The 12,384-nt window shown below is 38.7% G+C and overlaps 1 protein-coding gene across 3 annotated transcripts in view; it reads right to left on the reverse strand.

Moving 5' to 3' along the window:
* The window catches only part of LOC132273450 (ras-related protein Rab7-like), a 50,726-nt gene that overhangs the window by 2,742 nt on the left and 35,600 nt on the right, over positions 1-12,384 (reverse strand). The gene's annotated exons all lie outside the window — the stretch shown is intronic.

Consider the following 12,384-nt stretch of genomic DNA (forward strand, 5'->3'; position numbering starts at 1 on the left):
CCCAAAGCGGACAATATCATAAAGCAGACCACATCCCGAAGCACCCTTGAGATACTTCAAGATGCGTACAACTACCTCCATGTGATGTACCAGGGGACTGGTCATGAACTAGCTCACAACACTGATTGCATAGGAGATGTCTGAACGAGTGATTGTGAGGTAAATAAGTTTACCTACAAGTCTCTGATACATCCTTGGATCATCGAGAGGGTCACCATCATCCACCTTAAGTTTTACATTAGTCTCCATGGGTGTAATTACAGGTTTCGAACCAAGATATCCAGTATCTTGTAAGAGATCAAGAGTATACTTCCGCTGAGAAATATTAATGCCTTGCTTCGACTGAGCCATCTCAATTCCTAGAAAATACCGAAGTTTGCCCAAATCCTTAGTAAGGAAGCTAGAACTCAAATGATGGATTAAAACTTGTATCCCATCTTTGTCACTGCCAGTGACAACAATATCATCTACGTACACCACAAGAATCACAATACCACGTTTCGTTTTCTTAAAAAAAAAAGAGTGGTCAGCTTGGCTTCTGGTCATACCATGAGCTACTATGCTTTACTGAACTTATCAAACCATGCACGAGGGGACTGTTTGAGGCATAAATAGACTTTTTGAGATAACACACACATTCCCCCTTATACTCAAACCCAGGTGGCTGAGTCATATAGACTGTCTCATTAAGGTCACCGTGCAGAAAGGCATTTTTAACATCAAGCAGATGAAGTGGCCAGTCTAGATTACTTGCAAGAGAGATTATCACACAAACAGAATTTAGTTTGGCCACATGAGAGAACATCTCAGTATAATCAAGGCCATAAGTCTGAGTGTAGCCTTTAGCAACAAGTCGAGCCTTGAGACGGTCAATAGTACCATTAGGGGCTTCTGTTTAACAGTAAAAACCCAACGACAAAAACCTGAGTATCAGCAGGCTTAGGAACAAGGTCCCAAGTATGATTCAATTTTAAGCGTTTATTTCTTCTTCCATAGCTTTCCTCCACCCTGGATGAGAAAGTGCCACTCTATAGGACTTAGGAAGAGTAATAGAGGACAACGACAAAGAAAAAGCTTGAAAGGAGGAGGACAATTTATTATACGATACAAAATTAGAGATAGGGTGATTGGTACAAAACTATTTACCTTTCCAAACAGCAATAGGTTGATCAAGATCAGAGTCTGGAGAGATGGAAGAATCTCCAGGCATTGAAGCGACTGGTGGAAGTGGCTAGGCTAGGTTTACTACTTCAGTCGTTGGAACATGATTAACTACTCTTTTCCGGCAACGAGCATAGATACGAAGAGCTAGTGGGATGTCGAATCAAAAACTGGAGTTGAAAGAACAAACTGTTAAAGAACAGAGTCCTCCAGGCGACTACATTCCTAAGAATAATAAGGAACATCCTCAAAGAAAGTTACATCTACACACACAAATTGTTTATGAAGAGTTGGATTGTAACATTTATATCCCTTCCGAGTGCGAGAATAACCTGAGAAAATACATTTGTGAGCACGAGAATCAAGTTTGTCTCGCTCGGGCTTAGATTATGAACAAAACAAACACACCCAAACACCTTTGGAGGAATAGAAAAAGGATTTTTGTCAGAAAACATCATTTGGAAGGGTGATTTTCCTTAAAGGACCATAGAAGACATGCGGTTTAAAAGATGAGCAGCAACCAGAACTGCATCTGCCCAAAAATGTTTTGGAACATGCATTTGAATTGTTAAGGCACGAGCTATAGCTAGGAGTGGACTATTCTTCCGTTCAGTAACTCCATTTTGTTGAGGGGTATCAACACAAGATGTTTGATGGATAATGGCCCTCGACTCAAGAAACTTTTGAAAAACATTAAGTTTATATTCAAGGACATTGTCAGTTCTAAGAACAAGTAATTTTGCATCAAACTGATTTTGAATTTCAGCATAAAAGGATTGAAAAATAGAGAATACTTGAGATCTATCTTTAAGAATATAAACCCAAGTTAAACATGAATAATCATCAATAAATGACACAAAATAACGAGCACCAAATAAACCAGTAGAACGAGCTAGTCCCCAAACATCCGAATGTACTAACTCAAAAGGTTTTAAACTTTTATCAAAACGAGACTTAAAAGTAGCCAGACAACGTTTACTAAGTTCGCAAGTAGTACAATTAAACTTAGAAAAATCAACTAAAGAAGGGACCAAGGCTCGAAGACTATTTGAAAAGGGATGTCTAAGCCGACAATGCCACTGGTAAACGGAAGAGGAGATGGAATGTAGAGCTGTCGGAACAATAGTTGGCTGGAAGTAGTAAAGACCATCCTTCTCAAACCCCCCACCAATCGTCTTCTTCGTTTTGAGATCCTGAAAGACACAACGGGAAGGAGAAAAAGTAACTGAGCAATTTAAATCTGATATGATTTTGCGAACTGACAATAAATTGAATGAAAATTGAGGGATATATAAAACTAATGAAAAAGTGATACCCGAAATGCGGAAGGTACCAATTCCATGAACAAGTGATTAAGCACCATTCGCTATAGTAACAACCGATGGTGAGAAAACATGAGGAATATCAGAAAGAAGAGATGGGTTACCTGTCATGTGATCGGATGCCCCTGAATCAAATGATCCAAGGTGTAGAAGATGAAGCATAGAGACACGTATTACCTGAAGTAACGATAGTAGCGGTGGAGGAGGGCTGATTTGCACGCTCACGCTTTACCAGCTTGCTGTTGATTAACCCAAGAAGATGGGATTCCTTAGTATCCATCACAAGAGTTGCCTAACAAATGAGATATAGTAGCGAGAGGGAGCTGAGATAAGAGAACCAAGATCTAGCCGAGATGAACCCGAGAAAAATTATCGAGGAGAGAGCTGAGGGATCCGAGAGAGATTGTTGAGACGAGAATTGAGATCACCGAGGAGAGATTGAGAGAAAGTCGACATGGAATCAAGATCGGAGTCTGAATAAGACTAAAAAAAAAAAATTAAACAGGGATCGATTTCCGCTCTGATAACATGTTGAAAGAGAGAGAGAGAGAAAGAGAATATATGAAAACTCATATGTTATTTAGTAAGTAATACAATAATACAATGGTGTTTATATAGGAGAAGCTACGGGAGTAGATGAGTGGAAAACAAGAAAACCCTATACATGGTAATTCTATATATGGTAATAAGGGGTAGGTGACAACTCATACAATACTAACTGTACACGTGTGACAACTCATACAATATTGTACAACAAAAGAAAAATTCTATAGGATAGTTGTCAGGCCACCTATCTTATACGGCATATAATATCGGGTGTTAGACTAGTATTAGGAAGAACGCATTCACTTTATTGGAATTGTGTCTCAAATATTCTAATTATGTTTCTATTTTAGAATTCTATTTTGTGTGATAATTTTTTATTTGACAAGTCTTGGCCTCTAAGAAATTGTAATCCTTGTCTAACAAGGAATTGGGTTTGGAACTTTATAAATAGATATAGGATTTGGGTCGAGACTTATGAAATTGGGAGAGATGTAGTCTCATGAGAGAGTTGATGGGTAGAGGTAGTATACGAGTTAATAGAGTAGGAAAAGCACCGGTGAGCGAGGAAATAGGCTCGTGGAACGGTGGTGTTGGTACTCTATTGTTGTAATATCTCTATGAATCATAGTGGAATCTCTTCTCATCCATGGATGTAGGCCGGTTTTGGCTGAACCATGTATATCTTGTGTTTGTGTGTGATTGCTTTGTTGGCTTTCTTTGAATCTTTCTTATTTGCGCGCTTCCGTTAACCTAACAAATTGGTATCAGAGCCAAAGGTGAAAGAGATCCAGAAAACACAAGAAGTCTCAACATGTGCTACAACAAAATTCAGTTGTAGGTGGAGTCAATCGGCTTGGTTACATGACCTGGAGCTCGAGTAGTTAAGGTGGAGCCTTGGAGGTTTGACTGATCAAGCAACATAGAGTGTGGACAATCAGAGTTTTGCAAGAGGATCGTCAAGATTGAAGCTGCAAAAGAATTGTCTCATCAATGCCGGAAGCAATGATTGGCTGGATGGAATTTGAGCCAACGTGGAGATTGTTGGAATTTGTGTCTCAGATTCCTATTCTAATTATGTTTCTATTTTAGAATTGTATTATATTTGGTAATGTCTTGTTTAGCAAGTCTTGGCCTCTAAGAAATTGTAATCCTTTTTTCTTTTCTTTTTTTTCTTAGTTGGCACACACACACATGCCTCACTGAGGCTCAAACCCCTGACGTCCCTTTGAGAAGTAGGGATCTGGTACCACTAGGCCTACTGGCCTGTTGGTAAATTGTAATCCTTATCTAACAAGGAATTGGGTTTGGAGCTCTATAAATAGATAACATAGGCTTTAGGTTGAGAATTATGAGATTGAGAAAGATGTAGTCTCATAAGGGAGTTAATGGGTAGAGGTAGTATGCGGGTTGGTAGTGCAGGAAAAACACCGGTGAGAGAGGAAATAGGCTCGTGGAGTGGTGGTGTTGGTACTCTATTGTTGTAATATCTCTACGAATCATAGTGGAATCTCTTCTCATCCATGGACGTAGGCCGATTTTGGCTGAACCATGTAAATCTTGTGTTTATGTGTGATTGCTTTGTTGGCTTTCTTTTAATCTTTCTTATTTATGCGCTTCCGTTGACCCAACAAATTGGTATCAAAGCCAAAGGTAAGGATATCCAAAAAACACAAGTCTCAACATGTGCTACAACGAGCTTCAGCTGTAGATGGAGTCAATCGGCTTGGTTACATGGCATGGAGCTCGAGTAGTCAAGGTGGAGCCCTGGAGGTTTGACTGATCGAGCAAACGTAGAGCATGGACAATCAGAGTTTTGCAGGAGGCTCGTCAAGATTGAAGCTACAAAAGAATTGTCCTCATTAATGCCGTAGAAGCGATAATTGGCTGGATTGAATTTGAGCCAAGGTGGAGATTGTTGAAATTTGTGTCTCAAATTCCTATTCTAATTATGTTTCTATTTTAGAATTGTATTCCGTTTGGTAATTTCTTGTTTGGCAAGTCTTGGCTTCTAAGAAATTGTAACCCTTGTCTAACAAGGAATTAGGTTTGGAACTTTATAAATTGACACATGGGCTTTGGGTTGAGACTTATGAGATTGAGAGAGATGTAGTCCTCATGAGGGAGTTGATGGGTAGAGGTAGTATGCAGGTTGGTAGAGTAGGAAAAACACCGGTGAGCGAGGAAACAGGCCCGTGGACGGGTGGTGTTGGTACTCTATTGTTGTAATATCTCTACGAATCATAGTGGAATCTCTTCTCATCCATGGACGTAGGCCAGTTTTGGCTGAACCATGTATATCTTATGTTTGTGTGTGATTGCTTTGTTGGCTTTCTTTGAATATTTCTTATTTGTGCGTTACCGTTGACCTAATAAATTGGTATCAGAGCCAAAGGTGAAGGAGATCCTGAAAACAGAAAAAGTCTCAACATGTGCTACAACGGGCTTCAGTTGTAGGTGGAGTCAATCAGCTTGGTTATATGGCATGGAGCTCAAGTAGTCAAGGTGGAGCCTTGGAGGTTTGACTGATCGAGCAATGTAGAGTGTGGACAATCAGAGTTTTGCAGGAGAATTGTCAAGATTGAAGCAGCAAAAGAATTGTCCTCATCAATGTCGGGGAAGCAACGATTAGCTGGATGGAATTTGAGCCAAGGTGGAGATTGTTGAAATTTGTGTCTCAAATTCCTATTCTAATTATGTTTCTATTTTAGAATTGTATTCTGTTTGGTAATTTCTTGTTTGGAAAATCTTGGCCTTTAAGAAATTGTAACCCCTGTGTAACAAGGAATTGGGTTTAGAACTCTAAATAGATACATAGGCTTTGGGTTGAGACTTATGAGATTGAGAGAGATGTAGTCTCATGAGAGAGTTGATGGGTAAAGGTAGTATGCAAGTTGGTATAGTAGGAAAAACACCAGTGAGCAAGGAAATAGGCTCGTGGAGTGGTGGTGTTGGTACTCTATTGTTGTAATATCTCTACGAATCATAGTGGAGTCTCTTCTCATCCAAGGACGTAGACCGGTTTTGGCTGAACTATGTATATCTTGTATTTGTGTAAAAATCTTGTTTCGGTCGGCTGGTGATATAAGCCAACCCCATTTTTGGCTCGGACAGAGAGTGCGCCATTTGAGAGGCACGTTTCAGCCGGCTAACACATGCCGTCAGCCGACTGAATGTGCAATTTCAGCCTGCTGATCCTCACCATCAGTCGGCTTATCCTCCCTAAAGCCCACCCTTTTCAGCTCTTAAGGACAACTTTGACATGCTAACTTCATACAGTCATATCTCCTTCGTTTTTTATACAAATTAGGCCATTCTTGAGTCCATTTTGCACGTCTTGAAGTCAAATTTCCAATAATACCAACCTCATTTAAAAACTCCAACCACTGTGAGAGTTATGACTGTTTTAGTGAGACATAGTCGTGGTATCTCTTAATTGGAGAATGCTTGTGACAATTCCTCTAGGGCCTAGAAACTTGTAAAGTGTTCACATAAGCCTTGTATAACATTAAAGGACTTCATTTAACTCATCATTCATGGTTACATTAGTCACGTGGGCTAATGTGGGTTTTAGCTTCCGCATTCGGGTTTGGTTTCGAGTCGGGTTGGAACCGGATCATGGGATTTGAGGCGTTACAAGAGACCTTCCAAACAACATGAATGGAAGCCGAACAGCTATGTCCGGTATGAAAGAGAAGTGTTCGACAAATATCCCATGTCCGTGTCGTGTCGACACAGACACCCTCGTCGAAACAGGGAAGTCTAGGTAACACAGGTTTGTATCACTGTAGCTATCCATTTTAAACTTCCATAGAAAAGCTGTTCGGGCATTTTTTTTGAAATCATTTCAAAAAGCTAGAATTTGGTTTAAGGGAAAACCTTTGAAAGAAATCAAAAGACATCAAAGCTTCATTGAAAATCAGAATAAGTAATTAGATATCGCTCTCTAGAAGTTGAGCTTAAATCACTTGTTCATCCATTTCTCTGTAGAACGAAAGTGCGTTATTGTATATTTTTCTTTTGATAGAAAACTTGTAATGAGCTTTTTATTGTATTATCTATTCCGGAAAGAGACATCATTGTATGAGTTGAATATTTAATATCTTGAGAAGGATTGGATTGGATTGAAGGTCAATGTGACCTTCTAGAAATCTGAGAGGGCGATGCTCACTCAGCAAGGTTACTCACATAGCAATTGTAAAGGAGACTGTAAAGGTTTTGATGCCGCCTTACCAAAAGGAGAGAATCAAATTGTCTTCACAACAATTTTGAAATGAAATTGAAGAACGATGCAAGACAAAATGAGAAATTGCAAAGCAAATTTTATTTGCTATAAAATATAATAATAATCTCTTCAACTAAACTGCCAAACCCTAGCAATTACAAGGCTTTATATAGAGTTTCTTCTTCTCCAATCCTAGCCTTATATTAGGTAACTACCAAATATAAAATAAAATAAAAATAAGAAAGTAGCTAAAAACTATAAAACTACACAAAACAAGGAAAATTTCAAAAAATGAAAAGTTTCTAAAAACAATAATTCTACTGCAGAAAATTGGGTTCTCTAACTGCATCAGTCCCATCGGGTTGGAAAGAACTCGTCCTCGAGTTTTGACAAGTTGGGCGGCAAATACAATGGCTCATCGTATATTAGTATAAATAAGATTTCATACCATTGAAGACTTGATCTTAATGTCACAAAATCTTGCTTTATAATTTTCTGGCCTTTAAAGTTATCATGGGTTGGACGATCACCATAAAAGTTTTCAGTAGAAGCCATTTGCAAGCCATGGTGACTATACATCATTGAAGCCACTTCATCAGATCTATGTTCATTAAACTTGTAGTCATCCAGCCACAAATTGCACTTAAAGAAAGGAACTTTAGTACTTCCCACTGTCCCAGGCGTAAATCCCCTATCTAATGGAAGCCTGGTGATCCATAACTAAGGTAATAGGTGTCAACTAATTCACCAAACACGTTCAAGCTGTCCAAAATATTATTTGGGACACGGCTATGCATGAGAAGATAGAGACCTCGCTCATGGATGTTATTGTTAGCATATATGATAGTCACGATTTATGGAAGTAGAAATATAAAAAGAAGGAGAAAATTGTGTAAAGGCTTGAATGAGATAAATCACTCATTCACAACTCTAGTATTTATAGATAAAAAGAGCACATGCTCATATTACAAGAAAGAAAACTAAATCAAATCACAGCATATTCTAAAGCATATTCGATGGCATATTCTATAGCATAATCAAATACCTGCTAATATGGTAAGTTATTCCATAAATCGTGACTATCAAATATGCTAACACTCCCCCTCAAGTTGGTGCGTGGATATCTGAAACGCCCAACTTGGACAATGCATTCTCAAACACAATCTTGCTGACACCCTTTGTAAGAATCTACAAGTTGCAGAGTGAAAATCTAACTAGCAATGATTTTCTCTCAAATGAAATGCCGATCAACAAATCAAAAATGTCTCCTCAGACCATAAACAACCAACAAGGTCTCCTCAAACCATTTCCCTTCACATGTTTAAAATATATAGATGGAAGAATCAACAATGTCTCCTCAGACCATTCCCCTTCATACATATGTTTAAACAATGTAGATGAAAGAATCAATAATGTCTCCTCAGATCATAAAAAAGAAACAACTATGTCTCCTCAGACCATAAAAAATAATATCTATGTCTCCTCAGACCATAAAAAAGAAACAATTGTCTTCTCAGACCGTTTCTGAATGGGTGATGCCAAACTCGCAATGCCCTCATTGAGGTCGGACCGCCCTGTCCACCGGACACCTCCCGGATGGCCATTAGACCATTCCCGAATGGGTGGTACCGAACTCACAATGCCCTCATTGCAATCAGACCATCCTAACTCTGATACCAAGTAGAAATATAAAAAGAAAAAGAAGAGAATTGTGTAAAGGCTTGAATGAGATGAATCACTCATTCACAGCTCTAGTATTTATAGATAAAAAGAACACATGCTCATATTACAAAAAAGGAAACTAAATCAAATCTAAATCAAATCACAGCATATTCTAAAGCATATTCTACAGCATAATCAAATATCTGCTAATATGGTAAGTCATTCCATAAATCGTGGCTATCATATATGCTAATAGTTATCAGTTGAAAATTAGAGGTCGTTCTCATTCTGGACTCAAACTAACTTAACACCCTTAGCATTAGTATGTGGGATCACGAGCTCAGGCTCTTCCAACTCATTTTTATTTTTGTCTTTCAAAAATAGGTCCACATCGCCAGTTGAGTAACATGGGTTCTCTAACCCCGCACTCTTGTTCCTTTGTTCTCGGCTAAGGACCCAACCATACTGAAAAATATTGGAATAATTCTAAAAATACTTGGGGATTTCGTAATTATAAAGGAGTAGATCAATGTTGGCCACCCCAAGGAACAACCAAGCTAGGTCACCAAACTTGAATGGAGATCCAAATTTCATAAACTTACCACATAGGTAGCCTTTGAATGGAGCAAGACTAGTACCAGCAGCAATCATCATGTGGGTGGCATTTGGGTCATCTTGAGGCAAAAGCTTTATCTTGCCAGGAGGACATGTGACCTTAACTTTATCGTCACATTTCAAGTCGCATAAGTAACTGCTATATATACCATTGTTCGAAAGGTCCTCTTTTTATATCTCATGACCACTAGAAACAACACGATGAAAACATGAACTTGTTGTCTTGCCATCAAAAGAGTCTCCATACTTGGAGGATATGACTGAGTAAAGACGAGCATACTGGATAGTTCCTGTTTTATTTGGATTTTCACCTTGCTGCCCGAACTCATCCATCTCTTCTTCGACAGGAAATTTGAAATTTTCATTTATCTGATCATCAACGAATTCATGTTGCTTACCTTCATTAGCAAATTTCTTGCATCATCCTCTTTATCCAAGTAATCATCATATTTTGGCTTGACCCACCAGGGTTGCATCATATTCCTCGATCAACAAAAGTTGTTTTTCCTCTCCAACAAGATATTCTGCAAATTCGGGTACTTCCTCCTTAGAGTCACCATCCATACGCCTTTCATCAAGTGGAATAGGAGTTGGTCTGCATGTTGCGTTACTGCAAAAAGGATTGACAAAATCTTCTTCAAGATTGTCCTCCGCAAGAAACTCAGGAATTTCTAATTTGATATTTGCAAGCCAACGATGGTCAGTCCGCTCGTCGGGTGATCTATGGCAATGCTAAAAATAGAATGGATTTTCTGCAATATTCTCGGTGTTTGACACATCATCATCCACCGAAACATTGTCATCAACCGGCTGGTTGACAACATGTTGACCCAATAGTTGTGTCAACAACACAACTTGTCTCCGTAAAAACTGTATCTCGCTTTCATGTTGCTTGGGTAAGGGTTTAGTCAGATTTTGCATCATACGATTTCCTCCTTTCGATTGTTGCCATAGAGGTATGATTGAGCAGTCGGAAAGCCGAAACCAAAACTCTGATACCAAACTAATGCCGCTTTACCAAGAGACAATCAATTTTCTTCACAGCAATTTTGAAACAAATAAAAGAACGATGCAAGAGAAAAGGAGAAATTGCAAAAAAAAATTTATTTGCTGTAATATATAATAATAATATGTTCTACTAAACTGCCAAACCCAGCAATTTCAAGGCTTTATATAGAGTTTCTTCTCTTCCAATCCTAGCCTTATATTAGGTAACTACCAAATATAAAATAAAATCAAAATAGGAAAGTTGCTGAAAACTAAAAACAGCACAAAACAAGGAAAATTTCAAAATATGAAAAGTTTTTAAAAACAAAAATTCTACTGCAGAAAATTAGGTTCTCTAACTGCATCGGGTTTCTTCTCTACCTGGTAAAGGGAAGGTGAGATAATGATTTGAGAATCCTCGGGAGGTGCTCCTGGAGGCAAGGACGCAGGCAGGTGTCGAACCTTATAAATCTTTGAGTCTTGAGTTTGCAATTTCTCTATCCCTTGACTCTTTATCTGTTGAGACTTGCATACTCTATTTATGTGCCTTGTTTCGTTTCAAATCTGTTAGCACAATGTACCATATGTCTCTTGTTTGCATACAGCATTTCGCTTTCATACTCTTTTGTGCACAAGAGTTGAACATGCAAGTCCATACTCAGTGAGCACACCCCCAATTGAAAAACACTGTATTGTGCTACGTGTATTTGCCCCAAATCTTGAAAAGTTCCTAAGCTTGCCTAAAGACTCAATTCTAATCCCCCCCCCCCCCCCCCCCAACACACACACAAAAATTCCCCTTGAGTCATTGTCTGGGCAACATATTTTAAGATAAATATAATATGAGATATGACTTGTAATAGACAAAAATGAAAAGAAAAAACGAAAAGGGAATTCATGTGGCGACCCATTGAGAATGATAATGTTTTAGAAGCTTAAAATTGGAACTAACTGCCAAAGTTCATTTATATTTTTAAAATACCTTACTTAACCATGGATATATTGACTGCCTTCAATTTCTCTAAGGTAGTCATCATAGTTGTTGCTCCCATTATCAACTTAAATAGCCCATTGTATCTTACATATTCTATTATGGAACAATTATCACTAGAAGAATTACTTAACCAAGATATGCAATTAACTTATTTTGCTCATGGAAAACCGGATTAGAGGCAATGTGAGTTGCTACTTGATTATCACAGAACATTCTCATAGGATGAGAGACCTCAACTCCAGGCTCACTTAGTAAGGTTTTCAGCCAAATAAGCATCTAGAACAAAGCTGAGCCAAAATCCACCTTGCATAATGTTAGAATGTTTATATCCTCCATAATGTTGGGTCATTGTGTAATTACCCATAGTAGTTAGGCTTATTGTGTAATTAAGCAATATTGTGTAATTAGGGTGTATAACCCTTATTCTTTATATAAGCCTCATTGAGAGGGCTGAATGATATACAGAATATAAATTTCTCTCTCTCTCATGAATCTGAACATGGTATCATCGCAATATAGATTCATGGGTGTGGGAAACGACAAGTGTGTTGCCCTTGTATGAGATTGGACTCGCGATTGGAATCGCGAGTGTTGTTGGTGTCTTTGCCGAAAGTTCTTGTCACCGGTAGGTTGAGAACATCACTCTTAGTCGTCATCGTCCTTCGTCGCTGTCAAATCTGAAGCCCGTAGTCGTCGTCGTCAGATCTGCAGCCTCCTTCGTCGCCGTCAGATCTGAAGCCCCTTGGCCGCTTGTGTTGTTGCCGCGTTGATCGTCAACAAGCTCGCCGACATCCACCGTCGTTGTTTGCAAAGGTGAGGCTTCATAGATTCGTCCTTTTTCTTGGTCGGAAGTTGCGGAGGTTCTGATTCAGTGT

This window comes from Cornus florida, unplaced genomic scaffold (assembly GCF_030987335.1).
Source record: "Cornus florida cultivar Cherokee Brave unplaced genomic scaffold, ASM3098733v1 CherokeeBrave_3.0.0_Hap2_Chr09, whole genome shotgun sequence".
NCBI lineage: Eukaryota > Viridiplantae > Streptophyta > Magnoliopsida > Cornales > Cornaceae > Cornus > Cornus florida.